Source organism: Hylobates moloch, unplaced genomic scaffold, assembly GCF_009828535.3.
Source record: "Hylobates moloch isolate HMO894 unplaced genomic scaffold, HMol_V3 SCAFFOLD_38, whole genome shotgun sequence".
NCBI lineage: Eukaryota > Metazoa > Chordata > Mammalia > Primates > Hylobatidae > Hylobates > Hylobates moloch.
The window spans coordinates 1,900,156-1,921,436 of record NW_026652313.1 but is presented as its reverse complement, the minus strand read 5'-3'; the positions used below and the strand labels follow the sequence as shown (position 1 = coordinate 1,921,436).

General features: G+C 35.9%; 1 protein-coding gene across 1 annotated transcript in view; it reads right to left on the bottom strand.

Annotated features, from left to right (window-relative positions):
• The window catches only part of LOC116463488 (platelet-derived growth factor C), a 269,385-nt gene extending 248,576 nt beyond the window's left edge, over positions 1–20,809 (bottom strand). Inside the window, exon 1 of the mRNA XM_058434669.1 lies at positions 20,800–20,809. The gene's annotated coding sequence lies outside the window, so the exon portion shown is untranslated. The remainder of the gene's footprint in view (positions 1–20,799) is intronic.
• Between the last annotated feature and the right edge of the window lie 472 nt (positions 20,810–21,281).

Here is a 21,281-nt window from a genome sequence, read left to right as displayed (position 1 = left end):
AGCCAGGATGGTCTCGATCTCCTGACCTCGTGATCCGCCCGCCTTGGCTATTGGATTTTTAAAAATGAGTTAATATGTTAAGTTGGAATAATCAGAAATGACTTAATGAGAAGATTGAATTTTCACAAATTATAACAAGATACAGAGTACTCAAAGAGAAGGAAACAGAAAGAATGGATTCTAGATTAGAATAATTGGAAATATTGCTCAGTCATTCAAGGGTCTTAATAGTCAAGTTAATGAATTTGTATTTAATTCTTAAAACAGAACTATTAGAAATTTTTTTAAAATGTTATTTACATAATAAGAACAATTTTGTGATTTAATCTAACATAGCTATGAAGGTTAGATTGGAAAGCACAGAGACTTAGATAAGAAGACCACTAGAAAGTAGAATTTGTGTAACTTGACAGTAATTTTTTTTTCTTTTGGCTATGGAGCAAGAAGGGATAGGAGTAGAGAAGGGAGAGAAAAAAATGAAAGATGATTCCAACTTTTCCAATGTAGGTAAAAATCTCTATTAGCTTCCTAGGGCTGCTATAACCAATTACTATAACTGGTAGCCTAAAACAACATAAATTTATTCTCTAACTGGTCTGAAGTCCAGAAATCCCAAGTCCTGGTGTCAGCAGGGACATGCTTCCTCTGAAAGCTCTAGGGAAGAACCTTTACTAGCCTCTCCCTAGCTGTTGGTGACTCCTGCAATCTTTGGCTCCCTTGGTTTGTGCAGTATCACATCAATCTCTGTCTCTATCTTCACATGGCCTTCTTCTTTGTGTTTCTCTTCTGTATCTCCATGCATCCACTTCTTATAAGGACACCAGTCATTGGATTTTTAAGACTCACCCTAATCCAGTTTGAGTTCCTCTTGATCCTTCACTACCTGCAAAAACTCTGTCTCCAAATAATGTCATCTTCTGTGGTTCTTGGTATACATCAATTTTTGGTAGATACTAATTCAATCCACTGTGGGTAACTTGGAAAAACATGGTTTCATGACTTCTAATAAATGTTCTGCTCTGTTCTCTTAGAAAAAAAGTTACGGTAAATTCAGGTTAAGTTTTGAGGAGCCAGATTTGTGAATGGGAAAGGCTGGAGTAGACCAACTCTTGGCTATTAAATGCAGAGCCAAAGATAATAATAATAATAAAAGATGGAGTCAGTAGTAAAATTTAAATTATGAAAAAAGAAGACGTTCTACACAAAGCTTTGGTCTGAATTAGTGAAGCAAGAAGGCAGAAACCAGGTAAGAAATAAAGTGTCCTGGCTTCCCAGATATTACCAACTCGGTCCATTGCTAAGGCAAAGCTGAGTTTATTGCTTACTCAGTAAGGAGGAATACCACCTCCACAGAGCCTTGGCAGTATCTCAAAGCAGGAGAAGGTGAGGTCATAATTTATTGAAAATGAGAAGTTTGGTTTAACTTGGATCTTCCAATGCAAGGACTTGATTAGGATCGCATAATGATCACATATAACAGTCAAAGACTGCTGGAAACAGCAACATGAGGATTTTGAGGACAGGAAATTAAAGAATCTTGGGGCTCAAATTACTGATGTTTTCCATTAAAAAAAAAGTTGATAGGTCTTTCAGAAAGTTCTTGGAATTAACAGGCAGATCATTTACCTGTGCAACAGTCTCCAGGGAAAGTAAAATTATGCTAATGAGACAGTGTAATAGCAAACTCCTGTTAATGCGGACAATAAAGTGTGATTTCTGTTCTCTGTGCCCTTTCTGAGTGTGAAGGTAGACAGCTTCCGGTCTTCACGGGAAACAGAGACACAAAGTCACAGCCAGTAGGTATGGAATTAGGAGCTAGAAAAAAAAATCTAGGTAAATTCTTTGAGGTGCAGACCACAGAGCCTAAGATAAATTTTTGTTGTGCTTTCATTTTATTAAAAAGATGTCTGCAACCTTGGCTAAGGGTTAAAAAGGAGTTGTGAGTGTATACAAATTTTGAAACAGTAATAATAAATCCAAGAAGGAAATGGTAATAAAATTAAGAAGTATAAGGCTTTAGGAAATACTATATTGTTTTATTTAAAAATAAACTGGGTGGTTTCCATGAAGGGTTATGGTAGACATTACTAAAGCTTCCTGAGAGCCAATTCTCTTCTTTGTGGATTTGTGAAACACTATATTTACCAGTCCTCTTTCAAATAGGCAAAGCCATGTGATGAGTTATGACAATAGCTTGTGAGTGGAAATTAATTCCATGTGTCACTTCTGGATGGAGGCAATGAAAATCTGTTGCATGATCCTCCCCATTCTTTTTCAACCACTTAGACTATGGTGGCTATATATGGAGATTCTGGAGCCACAAGATAAAACCAGTCTAGATCTCTGACTCATTTGGAAGGGAGCTGCCCTGGAGAGCCTTGCAGCTGACTTTCTGTAGGCAAGAAATACACTCCTTCGTGTGTGTGTGTGTGCGTGTGTGTGTGTGAATCCAATAGAGTTTTGGAATTGATTTATTCCTGTATTATATCCTATCCTAAATAATACTTGTGGTAATACTATACAGAAAATTGTAAGTGAAATGAAGAAATGATAACAAACTGGGTGAAAAAAATCATAAATAGTTGTTTGAAGGACCTTGATGATAAAGAAAAAGAGGGAAAGGAGAGGTGTCTTCAAGGTTCTGGAAGAAAAAGTACATTTTTCATATTTTGTCTAATTAAAAAAATTGGATGACAGAGTACTAAGACATTCAGAATTAACTTTTCAGATTTTTAGGATCATAAAATTAGCGCTTTTCATCAGATAATGTCACTCTTTACCTTCTGATCCCCAGGACTCATATTAAAATTCATATGTTTGGTGATTTGCCAGGAATTTGACCTTATAGCCAGGAGTTTGATCTCACTGAAACTAAAAGCCTATATTACATCACTTTACTCTTTGAAAAAATGTTCTCTGCCCCTCTATCCTCTAGATTATTGAAATATATTTTGATGGTATTTAACATAAGAAATAGTTGAAATTATTCTTAATTTATCATAGACTATTTCCTTGAATAAATTGTTTTTATACTTTTTCTATCAATTGCCAGTTACGTACAATGTGCTCTCATAATTCCAGGAAGTAGTGTTACGGCTGTCAAAAATGATGTGTTGCATAATCAGTAACAGTAAATAGACTAATTCTTTGAAGCCATTCCTGCTGGAAGGTGTATAAGAATATCCACTGGAAAGTGCCAAAGTATACCTGCCAACAACTGAAGCCTAGGAGTTGAAGGATTTAGGGAGATAAATAAGGAAATGTGCTATAACTGTCTTGAAATATTGAAATATTAGACCGGGAGGGCATTGTGAAAGTGCACAGTGATCTCTTGTTTTATGTGGCAAAGTGTTCTGTTGAGGAAAAAAGTTATCTACGATTAACCCAATTTTACTGCTAAGTCCTGAGAATGTGTTTTGTAAAAATGTGTCAATATGAGAGAAAAAGAACACTCTGCTAATCAAAGCCCAGTGCTTGGTAAGTATTCAATACATTTTTGGTAATAAAGGAAGTAAAAATGAAATAATATAGTCACTGAGCAGTTGGTCTAGAAAATGAAAACTTATCTTTTAGTAACATTTAGAAAAGGCTTTCCTCTAGAATTCTTGTCTTCATTGTAAAAGCTTGGGCTGTTAGTGGATAATCTCTCCTGGAGAAAAATGGAGCCAGAGTGTTAGGTTGAGGCTCACGTTGTAAATAACTGAGCTGGATTTGAGAATGGGGATGTGGGTCACATGAATGGTGACAGTTGGCTTAAGTGGCTGAGCCAAGTTGGGACTATGATTTGAGTGACAGTCTTGGGAAGAAGCCAAAGCAGAAATAAGGCAGATGTCCAAAAGAATCACCAGACATTCTCCCTGAAAATGAAATCAGGTTAAGGCAATGGAGCAGAAAACAGGAAAAACAAGAGAGAAGATGAATACTGGGACCCAAACAAATTCTTGGAAATGAAGAGTAAAAATTGCAATCACTTCTTAGAAGGTAAAGTAAATGCGCTGTGGCAGAGACTGCTAGCACTATCCTTACTTCCTTAGTATTAACAACCTCACTGCTCGATGGACATACTGCAGTCCAGGAAAAATTGAGGACATGCCCCATCCTCTCTTGTAGCTAGTTAAGCCCAAGTGACTAAATTTTACCCAATAAACTGTAGTAAAAAAGGTTGCGTGACACTTAGAGAAAATATACTTTAAAATATATAATTCAAAGAAAATAGACTTTAAAAACACACATACACATTGTACACACAACACACACACACGCACACATGCACATACACAAACGCACATATTCCCTTACAATACAAAATACAAAATAAAAATAAAATACCAAATACAAAATAAATAGAAAAAAATTAAACATTTAAAATTTTTATTTATTTAATTTTATTTTAATTTCATATTTAAATGGTTATTTAAATATTAAAAAAATACAAAAAAATAAAATACAAGCTAGAATAGCTATGACAAGCTCCAGCAACCATTTTGGGTCATGGGTCTGGAGAAGGCAGAGTAGAAAGTGAAAGGATCTTAGGTCTTTAAGGACTTCATGAAGTTTCCATTGCTAACTCTGACTTGCTTATCTCTGGATCTGTTTTACTTAAATATATATATATATATCTTATTCAAGCTCCTGTTATTTGAGTCTATGTTACAAGAAATACAGAGCCTGATTGGCCTGGACAGTTACAGCTATTTCTCATTTTGTCTCTAAACATGGAGTTGCCTTGAATATAATAGAAAATTTTCAGAGACACATCTAAGTGGGAGCTTGACAAACACTGATAGTGACTCACAGTGCTGAGCACTCACTAAGGCGCTACAATACTTGAAATTTTTAATTGGGTTTGTGTCACAGTGCAAAGCAGAATGTATTTTGTAATGGTAGTTTTTTTTATATATTGTGGTGAATTGATGATAATCATCCTATGATTTAGATAGCAAGAAACTTTGACCAACCCTCTAGTTTTTCAGATAAAGAGACTGATTAAGATCTTGACCAAAGGAAGATAAAAATCCAATTTGTAGTAGAAATGAAACTAGCAACTAGGTATGGTGATTTTCAGTCTCTTATCTTTCTATTCTATTGCAATGCCCTATATCAAAAGGGACAAAATTGTCTTTGCTTTTGTCAAGATATAATTGTATAAGAGCTCTCACTGACCACAGATACTGTCTGGTATATATTTTGAAGGCCTAAAAAGTTCTCCTTTGAAAAACATAGAGTAATTTAAAATTTTTGAAATTTTATTTTGGGAAGTTTATTTTTTTTAACTTATTATTTATTTATTTATTTATTTTGTTGGGGGGACAGAGTTTGGCTCCTGTTGCCCAGACTGGAGTGCAATGGTGCAATCTCGGCTCACCTCAATCTTCACCTCCCAGGTTCAAGCGGTTCTCCTGCCTCAGCCTCCTGATTAGCTGGGATTATAAGCATGTACCATCATGCCCAGCTAATTATTGTATTTTTAGTAGAGACGGGATTTCTCCATGTTGGTCAGGCTGGTCTCGAACTCCCGACCTCAGGTGATCTGCCAGCTTCAGCCTCCCAAATTGCTGGGATTACAGGCATGAGCCACCACGCCCAGCTATTTTGGGAAGTTTCTATAAATTTACATCCCCACCAGAACTATACTTTCATACTGACCTTAAAACACAAATAGCACTCCATATTAATATGTTTAAAAGTTTTTTTGCTAGTGTAGAGAGCATCTAGATGATTCTAACATATGCAGAAATCAGAAGTAGATTCAGATTTTGTGCAGACCTGGACTTATACAATTTGGAGGCATTCTCTTAAAAAGAACACAAAATTACAAAAATGAAACTGGATAATAAACTCCATTTTTGTATAGAAAGAGAAAAGAAATCACATGAGACATAAATTTTTAAAAAGTGACAAATTCCACAAACATTATACAATTGAAAAAAATAATACACTATTTTAATAAACTGACCATCTGATACATCCTTCTATTAAATTTCTCCTATATTAATTTGATGTATAGCCGAATTCACCTCTTCCTGTGACTCAATTTTGTAATAACACCTGCTAGAACAGAGAAATAATTATACAGAGAAAAGAGAAATTGCTCATTTTTTTCTATAGCATGGTGGGTCAAAGTTTACTTATTATTGGTGGGTTAGAAATGATGTTTCAGTTTTTCAACTTGTTATTGGCAATATGTTGTAAATTTTTAGGACTGTGATAATATTGAAGGAAACCTCCAACTTGTTTATTTCAAATGTGAACTGTGTGTTATTTCAGGACATTTCAAATTTTCTTGTGCCGTGACTCATTTTCACCAGAATGTCAAGGTCATTCATTGAAGTGTCAACGCTTTTATTATAGTTGCATGATGTGAGTTGCATATTATTTTTTACTAATGTTAGTGTTTCATGTTAAATCAACAAGAAATTAATAAGACCATGAATAGCTATGACATGGGAAAACTTATTTTAGGCCAAGGAAAGAGCATTAACAAAGTCATGGTCTGGCAATTGTAAGGCGCCCAGTTAGAAGAGAACATGTGTAGAGTAGGGCGCCACTGGGTGATTCGATCAGAAGAGTGTGTTGAAGCCAAATTGAGAGGTGGAACGTAGCATCAAATGCCAGTAAATAGTTGTGAACAGACTGTATTGCCTGTAAGTTAAGTAACTAAAGGCTTGTTAGTAGATCACAAAGACAACAAAAGGTAATATAATGCACTGTTAAGATCACGAGAAAGTGAAAAACTGGCTCAGCTGGCAGACCATCCATGGTGTTCCTAACTCACATAAACAATGCTCAGACAAGAAAAGTTGACTCTGCAACCGTAAAAGGGACTAAACATTCCCCTCTTCTGATTAACATAAGAGATTGCTGCTTCTTTACAAAGGCAATTGTATCTCTGCTTTAATTCTTCCGGCTTTTAGATAAAAAGTACTAAGATACCTGGGATCTATCACAGTGTTCACATCGAAACCACATTTTCCCTGGGATACCCTCAGTCAGTGACTGAATGTGGCAGAGGCACTGGAGTTGAGATATTTCTGCGTGATGTGAAGCTCTTCTAATAGACAAGGCAATTTCCCCACTGGCCTGGCCAAGATTTTCTCAAAGCAGCACTGCAGTCAGAGGTTCTTTCCACCCAATCCTCCTGGCCAGTCTCCTTTCACACATGTCAGACCAACAGAGTACTCTGTAGGCTCTCACTGCCCACTCCTGCTTCTTCGTTTCTTTATTTTTCGCAACGTTTCTTTTAATAAATTTCTTGCACTTCTAATTCCAACTTGGTGTCTGCTTTCTGAAGGAACTAATCTGATGCAGTTAGTATTGAACATGGACTGAGAGAGCAGGAAGAAGGATGTGGACCCATCACTCATTGCCTAATTGGTATAAAGGATACTGCCCCAAGTGGTATGAGGGTTACAGATAATCATTGGCACAGGTTGGTGGCCCAACATCTGAACATTTCACCAGAGGTGACATGGGACATGTCCTGGCCATTGTGGTGATTCTGACATTTAAAAGATTTGGGGGAGTAGTGTATATGTAAACATGGATGTGGAAAATATTCTCAATGTGTGACACTTTGAGTGTTGAAGCTGGGCTCCCACTTTTGTGGAAAGAGAAGTACCCCAGAGAAACAAAAAGCATGAAAACTTTCACCAGTGGCTAATGTCCTGGCCAGAAAAGTACTGGAAAGAAAAGTATTAAAAAATCAGCGATAGAGAAATGGGTGGTAGAGGCATGTAGGTGGACATATAGGAATGGGCATGAAATGTGAAGATATTTTGAAAAGCACATGTTTGTGCCCACCACAAAGCATCCACCATGGAAAAGGCATTGAACAATTATGTGAGCCAAGTGACTTGACCAGACTTTGTCATCAGCCATTCAAGAACTGGCACAATGGACTCATAGATAAGATGAGCATCATGGCAGAAATGGAAAATATGCATGTGCTCAACTGTACAGGTTCTCACTTACAAAAACTAACCTACTGCTGCCTCTGAATATCTAACTTGCCAGCAATGGAGACTGATGCTGAACCCCCAATATGACACCATTTCTCCAGTGGAACATGCAGATGATTTTCCACCATAGGTGGAAGGCCCCATCATCTTTGAAGAGCCAGAATTCATCCTTATGGAAATAGCTACCTATTTTGGGTAGAGGTTTTCTTTCCTGCCCTCAGAGTCTTAGCCAACACCACTATTTGGAGGCTTACAGAGTACTTGATCCATGGGTAGTAAATCTCACAACACATATCATCCGACCAATGAAGGGAAGTTTGGTACTAGGCCTATTTTTTATGGAATCCACTGATTGTATCACATAGTACACAACCATAAGCAGCTGGCCCCATAAACTCCTGGAATGGCTTTTCGAATGTGTATATGAAGTGTCAGCTTACAGGCAATAGTCTCCAAGGAAGGTGTTTCACCCTCTGGGATGCAGTATATGTGACAAATTAGAGACTTCTTGCTATGGTGTGAATGGTTGTCCCCTCTGAAACTCATGTTGAAACTTTATCTGCAATGTATCAATATTAAGAAGTGGGGACTTTCAAAGTTAATTGGGTGATAAAGGCCTACTTAGGACCTGGGAAGAGAGAAGCTGAAAGATTGTTTTTAGGAAGCTTTGTTATATGGCGTGTGGCCACCCCTTCAGTAAGATCTATATTATTATTAGAACTTATGGAATTTGATATACTTACATTTGTTTGTTTAGTAATGTCACAGCATAATCAAGGTTGGCCCAGTGACATTCAGGTTTCACATGTATGCATGTATATGAGAATAGTGGAATAATGACAAGATGGCATGTACGCTTACTTTGTGCAGGCATGTTAAAATTGCTTCACGTGTATTATCTCATTTCACTCCAACAACAACTGTCAAAATTAAAAAATTACTCTTATTACCACCATTTTACAAATAAGAAATTGAGATAAAGAGTTTTCCTAATGTGCCCAGCGTCACACAGCTGTTAAACAGTGCAGCAAGTATTCAAATTTAGCTTGACTCTGGAGCCTGTATTACCTACACATTACCTGCAAAAAGATAGAGAAACCCAGCAGGAATACATTCTTCATGCAGAGAAGTTCTGAATTATCATGTGCTCATGATAAGATCTACTTATTAATCTGCTCTATCACAGGGATATGCATCACAAATTAAATGAAGCAGGGAGGATTATGATATTCTTTACGTGAATTAGTTTTGTCTTTCTCTTCCCTAAATATGAATCTCAGCACTCTGTGTGAATTCAGGAGCTTTGGAGGCAGACAAGGCCTGAGTGTGAATTTTGGCATGTTAGTAGCCATGAGAACTGCAGTGAGATATTATTTCCTTGTTTTTAAAACTACTGATAATAGTATTTATTTTACAAGTTGTATTTATGTTAAGAGTATATGAAAAGGTCTAGTGTATCTATAATAAGGGTTCAATATATTTCACTTTTCTTTCCTTCTTTACCAGGAAATTGGCTAACATCACTTTCCTAAGATAATATAAAGATGCATATTTGTTTATTTCAAAATTTATATTTCCTTAAATAATATATTTTTATTCTGAATATTAATAGATTGGATATTTTTGATAAATAATTTTTCATATTGAAGTGATGAGGAAAGCACTGTATAATAGAAAATAACTTGTTCAAGCATTGGGAGTATCTTAATATAGAACTTTTCCTTGTGATTTTCATAGCAATATGAATAGCTTATTTCTCTTTTAAGAGTTAGTAATTTGATCCATAGATCTTTTCTACTCCTTAATGCAAGATTTGTTGCTTTTTTGTGTTCCACCGAAACCAAAAATATGTGACTTTTCAGTAGCCATGATGCCTGTGGAATAATATTATCCTCTAACTCAAAAATACCCAGTAGAAAGATCTTTATTTATTAATTTTTATTAGTTCATTCCATTCCATGAATGAGAATATAAGCTTTTGTATTACTGCTCCAAATAGGCATTTTTACATGAAAAAAATGCATAGTTTTAGTTAGAAGTCTAATTTTAGGGAGCTTCCATCTATAAAAATGTTTTCTTTTTTTTTTTAAAATAAGTTACTGCAAATCACAGAAAAATAGCTACATAGACAGCAAACTGTTAGTAGATGCCAATAAAAGTATTTACTTATTGCTATTTTATAAAATAAGACATTTTTGCATAAAAATAGTAAATTTCATTGCAACAAATTAGGAATGCAAATTTATTTTATGAACCATTTATATGAGTATTAAATATTAGTCTCATGTATTTTAATAAATTGCTAAGAAGTCTAGAAAAAATTAGGAATGCAAATTTATTTTTATAAACCATCTAAAGCAATATTAAATATTAGTATCATTTATTTTAATAAATTGCTGGAAGTCTAGCAAAATCCTAGAATAAAAACAAAAATTCATATAATACATTGTTTAGCAGATATTCATCAAAAGAATATTGTAAGATTATCCAAATAAAGATTTTGATGCAAATTTATGTTTTCTATTGATGAGCAAAATAATATTTGATATCAAGAGAGTCAGCCTATGATTATAATTTATTAACAATTTAAAAAGAAAAAAGAGAGTAAGGCCTGCTATTAACAAAAAAAGAAAAAAAAGAAAAGTTAATTAAACTTGTCATTTGGTTACGCAAATTATGAAGATAAATGATCATTCCTCTTTGGCTATGAAGGAGTAAGCTTCTGATGTAAGAAAATTCTCTCCTGGTCTCTCATGAATATCTCACAAGCAGAGGCTCTGACAGCTTTTATATTGGATTATCTTTTCACAGATGTTTATACAGCAAAAGTCCTTGGAAAATAGAGATAGTATCTCCCACTGGGATGGAGGGCAGGTTTGTTTGTTGTCCACTATAATAATAAAGATAATGTCTCTCTCCCAAGCAAAGGTTGTGTGCAGGTGTGCTTTCAGTCTTACAAATAATTAGAATGTCTTAAACCAGAGAATCTTTTCTTATAACACCACCCACCGTGTGTGCAGGCACCACTGGCTCTAGTCACACTGACCTGTGGCAACTGAGGCTCATGGAACTGGGGCAGGAAAATGATGATACTCAGGCTATGGCTACTGCTGTGAGTAATAAACTTTCCTTTTCTCTGACCAGGAAGGACTGTGCTTCTGCATATCCATGAAACTATGGCAACCTAATATAGCTTGCAAGCAGGATAAAATCTCAAATCTTTCACAATTTTTGACTCTACTACATATTTCTTAAGGACCTAGATACTGTCTGCCACATAGCAACGAAGCACTTTTATGCACCTGAAATAACTGGGAACAAATAATTGTGGTAAACAGGTTTGTGGGAAGGAATTCCTGACTGCATAAGGAGTTACGAGAAATCATCTTCCCATTGGTTTGGGATAGGCCAAAGTTCATGGAATCCTTAGAATGTTTCTAGCAGCAACTCAAAGAAAAGCCAACTCGTAGTGGCTGAGAACACAGTCCTGATATGAAAACTTCCTATGCTGTAATCTAGTGTGAAAAGGTAAGCTGGGCCAATCATGGTCTTTCTCTCAAGATTTTGAATGCGAACCAGAATCAGATAGCAGCAGCTGAAAGGATTAAGAGAGAGATGCCATGAAAATCTAGTCAGAACCATGAAGATCTTAGGCAAGTCAGACTTTTGAGGAAGAAGAATGTGAGTAAATAGGCAGAAAATAAAGCTTCTCTATAATTTTATAAAGTCTAAAATTTGGCAAGAGGAGAAAAGTGCAAATGGACAGAAAGCAAGAGAGAGGTGATGAAGCCATGTGCTTGAGAGAAACAGGTAGAGAGACAGGAGATGGCCATTCTTGGAGCTGCTTGAACTGACTGATTTTCAGCTTCAATTTATGCTCTTGTCTGTGCGTATTCCCACAGTGAAACCCATTTCTCATTGTATGGTCCCAGTGAGTTTCAGTAACAACAAAGCTCTAAAGAGATCATATCTTTTGCCAGTCATGCTAAGGTACTACTCTTTGTTCCCAGCTTAATTCTAAATCCTAAACAGAAAAAAAATGCACATGACCATGAAGTATCATACATATATACGTTAAAAGAAAAACTGCAGCCCAGTTAAATTTAAAGGAGTGTAATTGAGCAATGAATGATTCATAAATCAGGCAGCCACCAGAATCACAGCAGATTCACAGAGACTCCAGGGATGCCTTGTGGTCAGAACAAATTTATAGACAAAAAAAGGAAAGTGACATACAGAAATTGGCAGTGAGGTACAGAAATAGCTGGATTGGTTTCAGGTTGGCGTTTGCCTTATTTGAACACCGTTTGAACACTTAGCAGTCTATGAGTGGTTGAAGTATGGCCGCTGGGATTGACCAAGACTCAGCTATTGTTACAGGCACATACTCCTAAATTAGGTTTTCAATCTTGTCTACCTATTAAGCTAGGTTACAGTTTGTCCACAAGGACTCAAATATAGAAGTACGGAGTCCTTCTCAGGCCATATTTAGTTTGCTTTAACAATACTAAGTATAATACACATGACTTACAACTGGTAATTCTCAAATATAAATTATTATGTATTTTTGCTTTTTTTCCAAATGATCATCTTAGACATTTAAAATAAGTGATTAAAAAGAACCTTCTATATACCTAAAATTTCGCAAAATTTTTCCTCCAAATACACAAAAGTTTCCAGAAGTCGTCTTTTTGTTCTCACGATACCAAAACAAAAATGACATTTAAAATCTATAATTAGAAGTATTTTAAGGGCTTGGCTGATTCATTCATTCATTTCTACATACATTCATTCACTAACTCATTTAACAAACACGTCTTAAGGTGCCTTTTGTACACTAGGGCATAGCAAAAAGAAAAGAGAAATATATAAATAAGAATAAGATACAGGCTTTGCTTTCTGAAAGTTCACAGTCTTTCTTTGGGGTCAACAAGAACAAAATATCACAGCACAGTACATTTGTGGAAGCAGAGAGGAGTCTGACCTACAGCAGGGTTATTATGGTGAATAATTTTAGGGGGCACCATTCACTCAGAACCCAAGACATTCTATATATTCCTTTTATGCAATATCTTCTATGAGAACAGTACTACTAGGAATTGAGCAATGTTGTGATCCTGATTTAAGGCCAGGAAAATCATCACACAGAAGGAAATACTAGAGCTGGATGTTGGAGTTGGTATCGTATAGGGAAGGAAAGCAATCAAGGCATTAGAAACAAACTACGTTCTGGATACGGCTCGGCATTCATTCTTACTTCCATGTGCATTCGGGAACTATGGGTGGCAGAGAGATCAAAAACTATGTTTCCTACACTTTCTGGTAGCCAAAGTCTGGATGCAAAGTAGGCTATGCTAATTAGATGCATTGCTGTGAGATTTGGAATGTGGCTGTGTAGTAGGAACCTTGTATTCGGTGCTTTTTAACTAGCAAATGATGGGACAGAGATTTTAGAGTATAAAGAGATGTTAGGGTTTAAAGTAGTAGCTAGACTTAACGTTCCAGTGTCTATTGTAACTAAAGGCAGTCATAGTAATTGCAGGAGACAGAATCAGCATACCTGGCTCTAGCTGTCAGCATCAAGTGTGTCTCTGAGCTCATCGGTCCAGTAGCAGTCCCATGACTCCCTCTGCACCCGCCCTTCTAATCATCTTATAAGCATTTCATTTCCTGTGATAGATGCCTTTCTGCTTGCAGTGCCTGTTTACTACGCTAAACTCTGGCTGATACAGCATGCTCAAAGGCAAGGAGATAAAAAAAAATCTTGTGGTCAGGGAATGACTCACCGCTAAGTATGTTAGAGCCAAAGATGGACAGTGGTAAAAAAAAAAAAAAACGGATGGAAAAATAAGGTTTGCAAAGATTGTAAAGAGTTTTTCAGTTCTGTTTCTTGCAAACACTTGGCATCTGGCAGATTTTCATTAGATGTTTGTTATATGGAATTATATTTAAAATCTTTAGAGTTTGGCCTTTTTCCTATAGGTAATCGAGTTGGTGGGGTGAAGAAGTATTGAACATTTTACTGAAAAAAGTAACATGATGAGGTTTGTGCTTCTTATTTATAATTCTCTATGGATTACCCACAGAAAATGGGAAGGAGGTAGAAGTGGCTAAAGACAGAGAATCTATCACAGATTGTTCTGTAGCTTATCGTGCTACTGAAAAACCAGTTTACAAATTTGGTCACATTTTATACTAAGTTTATTATGTGATTTCAAAAATAGTAACTAAAAACATTAATATCACACTTGGTAATACTGAGAATCTGATAAAATTTTAAAATATTCATCAAGTTTACGTAAGTTTAAAACTATGAGGCAGAGGAAATTGTAAACTGTGTTGGCATTATCGTCACACGGTGGCACCAATTTGGCAGGCAAACAGACATGTCTTCCATCCATGTTTAGTCAGTATTGTGTGAATTTGTTTATGGGTCTCTGTCTTTGAGTGATTTCGAGACATTGGGCTGTATTTTACCACATAGTGTTATTACAATTCAGGATTTTCAAATATCCTTTAACACTGTCACCTGGAGGTCATTTGTAGTGGTGGCATTACTACAGTAACTGAAAAATGTACCTTAAACTTTGAAACGGAGGTTAGATGTGAGGAAATGCCAGAATGAATTTGTTTAGAAGAGCAAACTTTAAGATATTAGACAAAGATTGAGAAAATAAAAAGAAACTTTTAAGCAAAAATGTGTTAAAATTGGTGGAAAGCTATAACATCCTCCAACGTTATATTGTAAATATAACTTATTTACAATATATTGTATTATATTGTTATATTGTAAATATTATTATATTATATTGTAAATATTTTCTTATTATATTTTAAATATTATATATTATTATATATTATATTGTATACATTGTATTGTGAATTATATACAATTTTATATTGTAAATATTTTTATATTTATATAAATATATATTATTATATTGTAAATATTTTCTTATATGACTGTGTGACAGGAAAACACTGTGTTCTTTACTAACCCATTCAATTTCCTTCTGGCAATATAGAAAGATTCTATTTCCCACCCTCCTTTCTAGTTAGGTTGGGGCCATGTGATGTACACAGCTAGTGGGCTTGTACCTACAAGTAAAACACCATATACAGTGTTGTACATTTTACCTTCGTTTTCTCCCTTCTCTCCCAACTTTTTTTTTTTTTTCAACAGACCACATGTTGAAGCTGGAGATACTAGCTAGAAAGACCCTGAATTTCTGAGTCACCGCATGGAGGCAAGCTTCTCTTCAACAAATTTCACCCCCTACCTCATATACATCAATCCACATTAAAAGGTGATATAAATTGGAAATTGACTTCAATATTGTTCAGTTGCTGAGATTTTGACTGTTACAGAATTAAGCCTACTTTGATTTAAAGTCTACTACTCTGTCTCATTAGCGTCTGTGTGCTCCTTGAGGTCAGAGGTACTGCTTTATTTAACTCTTATCACATTTTCTTCATTAAATCTGGGACAATGCTTAGCATATAGTAAGTACTTAATGTATGAAGAACAAATGAATGAATGAGTATTCTAGGCAAGAGATAATTAGCACCTATAACTAATCCAATGCCAGAAGGCAGTTTAAGGGTAACTCAAGATGTCTTCAACTTAAAAATTATTTTAAAAGAGAATATTTACTTTTTATAATATTTAAAATTATAAAATGCTTTTAAAATATGATATTTAAGTTAATATTCTTTAGAAAACAAATTATATATATATTTTTGTGTGTGTGTGTTTTTTTTATTATTATACTTTAGGTTTTAGGGTACATGTGCACAATGTGCAGGTTTGTTACATATGTATCCATGTGCCTCAGTAAACTATCGCAAGGACAAAAAACCAAACACTGCATGTTCTCACTCATAGGTGGGAATTGAACAATAAGAACTCATGGACACAGGAAGGGGAACACCACACTCCGGAGACTGTTGTGGGGTGGGGGGAGGGGGGAGGGACAGCATTAGGAGATATACCTAATGCTAAATGACTAGTTAATGGGTGCAGCAAACTATATATTATTAAATATAAGACTTTTAAATACAAATATAGTGTCAGTTTTCACACAACTTTTTTTTAACTTTTTTCTTGAATAAATCCAGAATTGTTTTAAAATAAAAAGTAACGTGTCATGAAATTTATTTTCATGCATAACTTCTGCAATTAGTTGAATTAATTTTAAATCATGATGCCATTTGTTGTAACCTAATCGCTTCACAGCTCTATGGTCTTAAATTCTTTTTCTTACATCAATAGACTTTAATTTTTTGAGTTTTAAGTTTGCAGAAAGTAAACTTAAAGCTTTCTGTAAACTTTCTTCTTATGAGAATCTAACTAATGCCTGATGATCTGAGGTGGAACAGTTTTATCCTAAAACCATCTCCCTCCCAACCCCACCCCAGGTCCATAGAAAGATTGTCTTCCACAAAATCAGTCCCTAGTGCCAGCAAGGTTGGGTACTGCTAGTGTGGTACATTTGTTGTAATTAATGAACCATTTTTGATCCATTGTTACTTATTAAAGGCCACAGTGTACATTAGGGTTCACTCTTTGTGTTGTACAATGTGTTGTGTCATAACTGTATAATGACAAGTTTCCATCATTACAGAATCATGCAGAATAGTTTCACTGCTTTTTTATCCACTCCTTCCTCCTTTTCTGTGAAGCTCTGGTGACCACTGTCTCCATAGTTTTGCCTTTTCTATCATGCAATATGTTGGACTTATGCATTATGCAGCCTTTTCAGATTGGCTTCTTTCATTTAGCAATATGCATCTGAGGTTCTTTCAGGCTTTTTCATGGCTTAATAATTCATCTCTTTTTATTGTTGAACAACAGTCCATTAAATGGGTGTATCACCATTTATTAATCCACTCACATGTTGAAGGACATCTTGGTTGCTTCCATGTTTTAGCACTTGTAAATAAAGCTGCTATAAATATTCATTGCAGGGTTTTGTATAGACATAGTTATCAATTCATCTGGGTAAATACCAAAGAGTGCAATTTTTAGATCATACATATAAGTGTGTTTACTTTTAGAAGAAACTCCCAAACTGATTTCAAAAGCAGCTGTACCATTTTGCATTTCTAATAGCAATGAATGGGAGTTCCTATTGCTCTGCATCGGCACTTGATGTTGTCAGTGCTTTCGATTTTAGCCATTTTATTATTGGGGTGTGTGGTGCTCCTTCTTAAATATTTATCTCATGGTACTATTCTGTCATTGTTTTTAGGCAAAGGTCTTCCTTCTTACTTATGAAAAGTGGAAGAAAATAGTAGAGAATTGAGGTTTACATTGGAGAATCCGAGACTAATGTATTTGAGTCTTAGATCACCCTTGAATCTTAGACTTGACTTTGATTTATGCACCAAGAGGAGATTTCAGATGAAGATTATATCCCTAAGAATCAGAATTCTGTGCAATATACTTCATCTTTCCTCTCTAGAATTTTCTGGCTGACATCCCAGGGCAGGTCCAACTGCTGCGATGAGTGAATGAAGTGACATGGTGCCCCTGAAGAAATGAGAGACAGTCCCAACCCTTGCAATGGCCCCCGTCTTTGTCTTCAGAGTAGTTATACCCCTCCTTATGAATTTAAGCTTGTTATAAAATGAACAAGCAGACAACTGACATGAGAAGCTGGTATAAAATTCCTCTAGAAGCATTGAATCTTTTACCCTTCTCCCTACAGTTATGAAATCTGACAGACAGATAACATAATAGTCATAGAATGGCTGAATTATAGGACACATGTATAAGGCTAATGGCACTGATATAGTTGCTTATTGCAGACTGCCAAAGATCTGTTAACATTCTGAAATGACTATCAGGTGCTGAGTGATATTTTTAAAGGTGCTGAGACTGGATAAGCCAAATTCCTCATCAGAGAAGCACATTCTGCCTTTGTTCACACCTTCCTTTCAGCAGTAGGCTTTGGGATGATGCTCTAAGTCTGACTGGTGTATGTAAATATTATCCAAAGGATAAAAGCTAAAAATTTCTGTAACTCAAAAGAATTCTAAACTTTCCGCTAATGATGCTGGGAAGAAAGAATGCAGGTTCGATGGTTGAAGAGATTTTACTTTATACCTGGTTCATGTTATAGAAAAACGTATTTCTTAAATGGAAAGCCAAGGTAAACCTAGTTGATTGACAATATTACAGTAGTACTAAAGGGCAACATATTTGCCAAATACACTTCAGTGTAGCACTATATGGAGTGGAAAAGGTTGAAGTTTGTCCAAAGGTGAGATAGATTTAGTTTTATATGTTTTGATATTGCAGGTAAAGAAATTATTATCACTTCCCACTGCTATCCTGAGTTACATATAACTCGTGTTATACAGACCTAAATGTCTTACTGTATGCTCACTTCAGGATATGTGCTAGCAGTAAGAAAATTGGGACAGTATTTTAAGAAAGAAATTTCTGAAGAGAAAGGAGTAGATAGGCTTCAGCTTTAATTTCAAAATAATAACTAGTTATTTAAACTATTATTACAAATATTATGTAAATAGTAGAAGCATAAAAGCATCTAATCATTAGTCACATAGTATGGATACTTCTATATCTTCATTTCTTTTCATTGAGTGACATCATAGTTAGACCAAGATGTTTAGCAACTGTGGTAAACTGTATTACCCGTCAACAAATATTCCATCTTCTCTTGCTACTGAGATAAATGTACTTTCCTATCCTATCAGTGTTGAGCTTTATTATATGGCTTGCTTTGGCCAATAGAATGTAGGTAGAACTAGCATGTTGACAATTCTGGACTTTAAAAGACATTACCAGGTCCTGCTAGCTTGTGGAGCACATCTGAATCCAATTCAACTCATGGCCCGAGCACTGCTGCAGCTCACAGCTAGAGCCAATAATGATCAATATGAAGAAGACATAAGTAATTGTAATAAAAGCCACTGAGATTTTGAGATTGTTTATTTTTCTTTTTGTTATGGAGACTCATTTACAACTAGAAATATCAATACCTAGAAATGAAGTGTTTTTCACAATGACAACAAAGAAATTGAGTGTTCCAGTACTAGATTGGGGCTGGTTTGTGTGGAAAGGAAACTTACAGGAATCTGGAAAAATGACAACCTATGGTAGGTGATCGGGAAATACTTGGCTAAACTTTTAAGTGCTTTTGAATATATGAGAGACTAAGCATGCACTTAATGTGTTTGGAGTTTGTTGCCATTTGCTCTATTTCTAAAGCTAATACACAAAGGACAAGCTCAGATATGAACTATAATGTTTGTGAGAATGGAGGGTTATATAGAGAGTCTAAGCAATCTTGGAGGACTGGAGAATGAAGTAGTCTCTCATTTCTGTTAGTAAAAGATAAAATTGAGAAATCCCTTGAGCCATAAATATTGATTGCTATTCAAGACACAACCTCAGAGCAAAAACAAATCAAGGTGCATGTCAATCACACATTTGTTTAAAACTTCAGATTGTGGCCTCCAATAATTCCTTTCAGCTGGAAAAAAAATGTCTGAGGAAAAGTGACAAAGGACTTGGTCCCTGAGAGCGTTGATAAGCAAGAAGTACTTGTAATTAAGTCTAGTGACAGATACCTGGCTCAAAAAGAATTTTGGTATGACTACAGCCCTAGAATAAAGACCATAAGTCGGTAAACTTTCTGAACAAGTTGGATTACTTAATGCTACTGCTAGCCTGGATTTTTTTTTAAAAAAGAATATCACTATATTAAACACAAACTGACACTTGTGTGCCAATTCCATGGCCAGGAGGCAGGCTGAGAAGGCATCCCAGCCACCCTAAATGTCAGAAACCCCAATGGCCTCTTAAGATCTGACCAAAGAACTAAAGCAAAAGGGCTTCCCAGAAGGTGGTTGAAAGAGCCATGGAGAAAATAGACTGAGGAGCCATTGGCAGGAAGACAAACTGGGGCCTAATCACAAAAACAGGTGTTAACTTCAGTGCAGAGGATGTCTGCAACATTTGTCCAGCAAGGTTTCAGAATTTCATGAGCCAGTGACTGCTCTGCGTCTCCCACTCTTCCTATTTTCAGATGGAGTGTTTATTGTGATTAACCTGCTTTGTCTTACAATTGTATTTAGGGTATATGTGAGGGTAGATAACTTGTCTTTATATTTCATCAGTCTCAAAATCAAACAGACTCACACTTAGACTTGATGCAGAGACTGTCATGAGATCATGTACTTACATCCTGGTGCCATGATTAGATGAGACTTTCAGTGTCTTCTGTGTGAGCCCATTCCCACACTGCTATAAAGAAATATCTGAGGCTGGACAATTTATAAAGAAAAGAGGTTTAATTGGCTCATGGTTCTGCAGGCTGTATAGGAAGCATGATGCTGGCATCTCCTTGGCTTCTGGGGAGGCCTCAGGAAAACTTACAATTATGCCAGAAGGTGAAGGGGAAGGCAATTCATGGCCAGAGCAGTAGCGAAAGAGGAGGGGAAGGTGCTACAGACTTTTAAAACAATCAGATCTCAACAGAACTCTATCATGATAACAGGGCTAGAGGAATGGTGCTAAACCATTTCTGAGAACTCTACTGAGTGATCCAATCACCTCCCAACAGGCGCCACCTCCAACATTGGGGATTACACTTCAATGTGAGATTTGGGCACAGACATTGACCTAAACCATATCACCTTCCTTTTGAGCAGAAATAGTGAGTCAATTATGTATATGAAAGGAAACAAGAGAACGTGACAGATGGAGGTTGATTGCATTACTGTTCAACAAGTATTCATTCTCCTCCCCCTTTTCCCCTGCTTGGGAAAACCCTATTTCCCCATCTCACTGATGTTGGCCTTCACCACTCACCTGTTTTTTGTCAATGGAATATGGATGGAAGTGACATTGCAACAAGTCTGAGATGGGGCTTCATGGAGCATTGAATTCTCACCAGCTCCCTGTGTTCTTGCCTCTCATCACATGAGCATCACAAAATCTATAAAATATAAATTGAATAGAAGGTAGGGGTGCTGCACATTTGGGCGCTGGAATGATAAGAGCTGCAGGGAGCATGTGTGAACCTCACCCATAGCCTTGGAGCAGATCCACTAGCATACAATATAAGAGAAAAGTAAATATGTGTTGTTAGAAGCTCTTGGGATTTTGAGAATGTTTATTCCTCAGGTAACCATAGTGAAATTTGACTAATAGAGTAATTTTCAAGATAATAGTTTTCTAGAAATAGAGCCAGAACAGAAGCTTATTGCCTAATGTCTGTGCCAGTATTTTAATCAAATATCATGTTCAATAGTCCTAAAAAATAAATAAATACAATATATTTGTAAGATGAA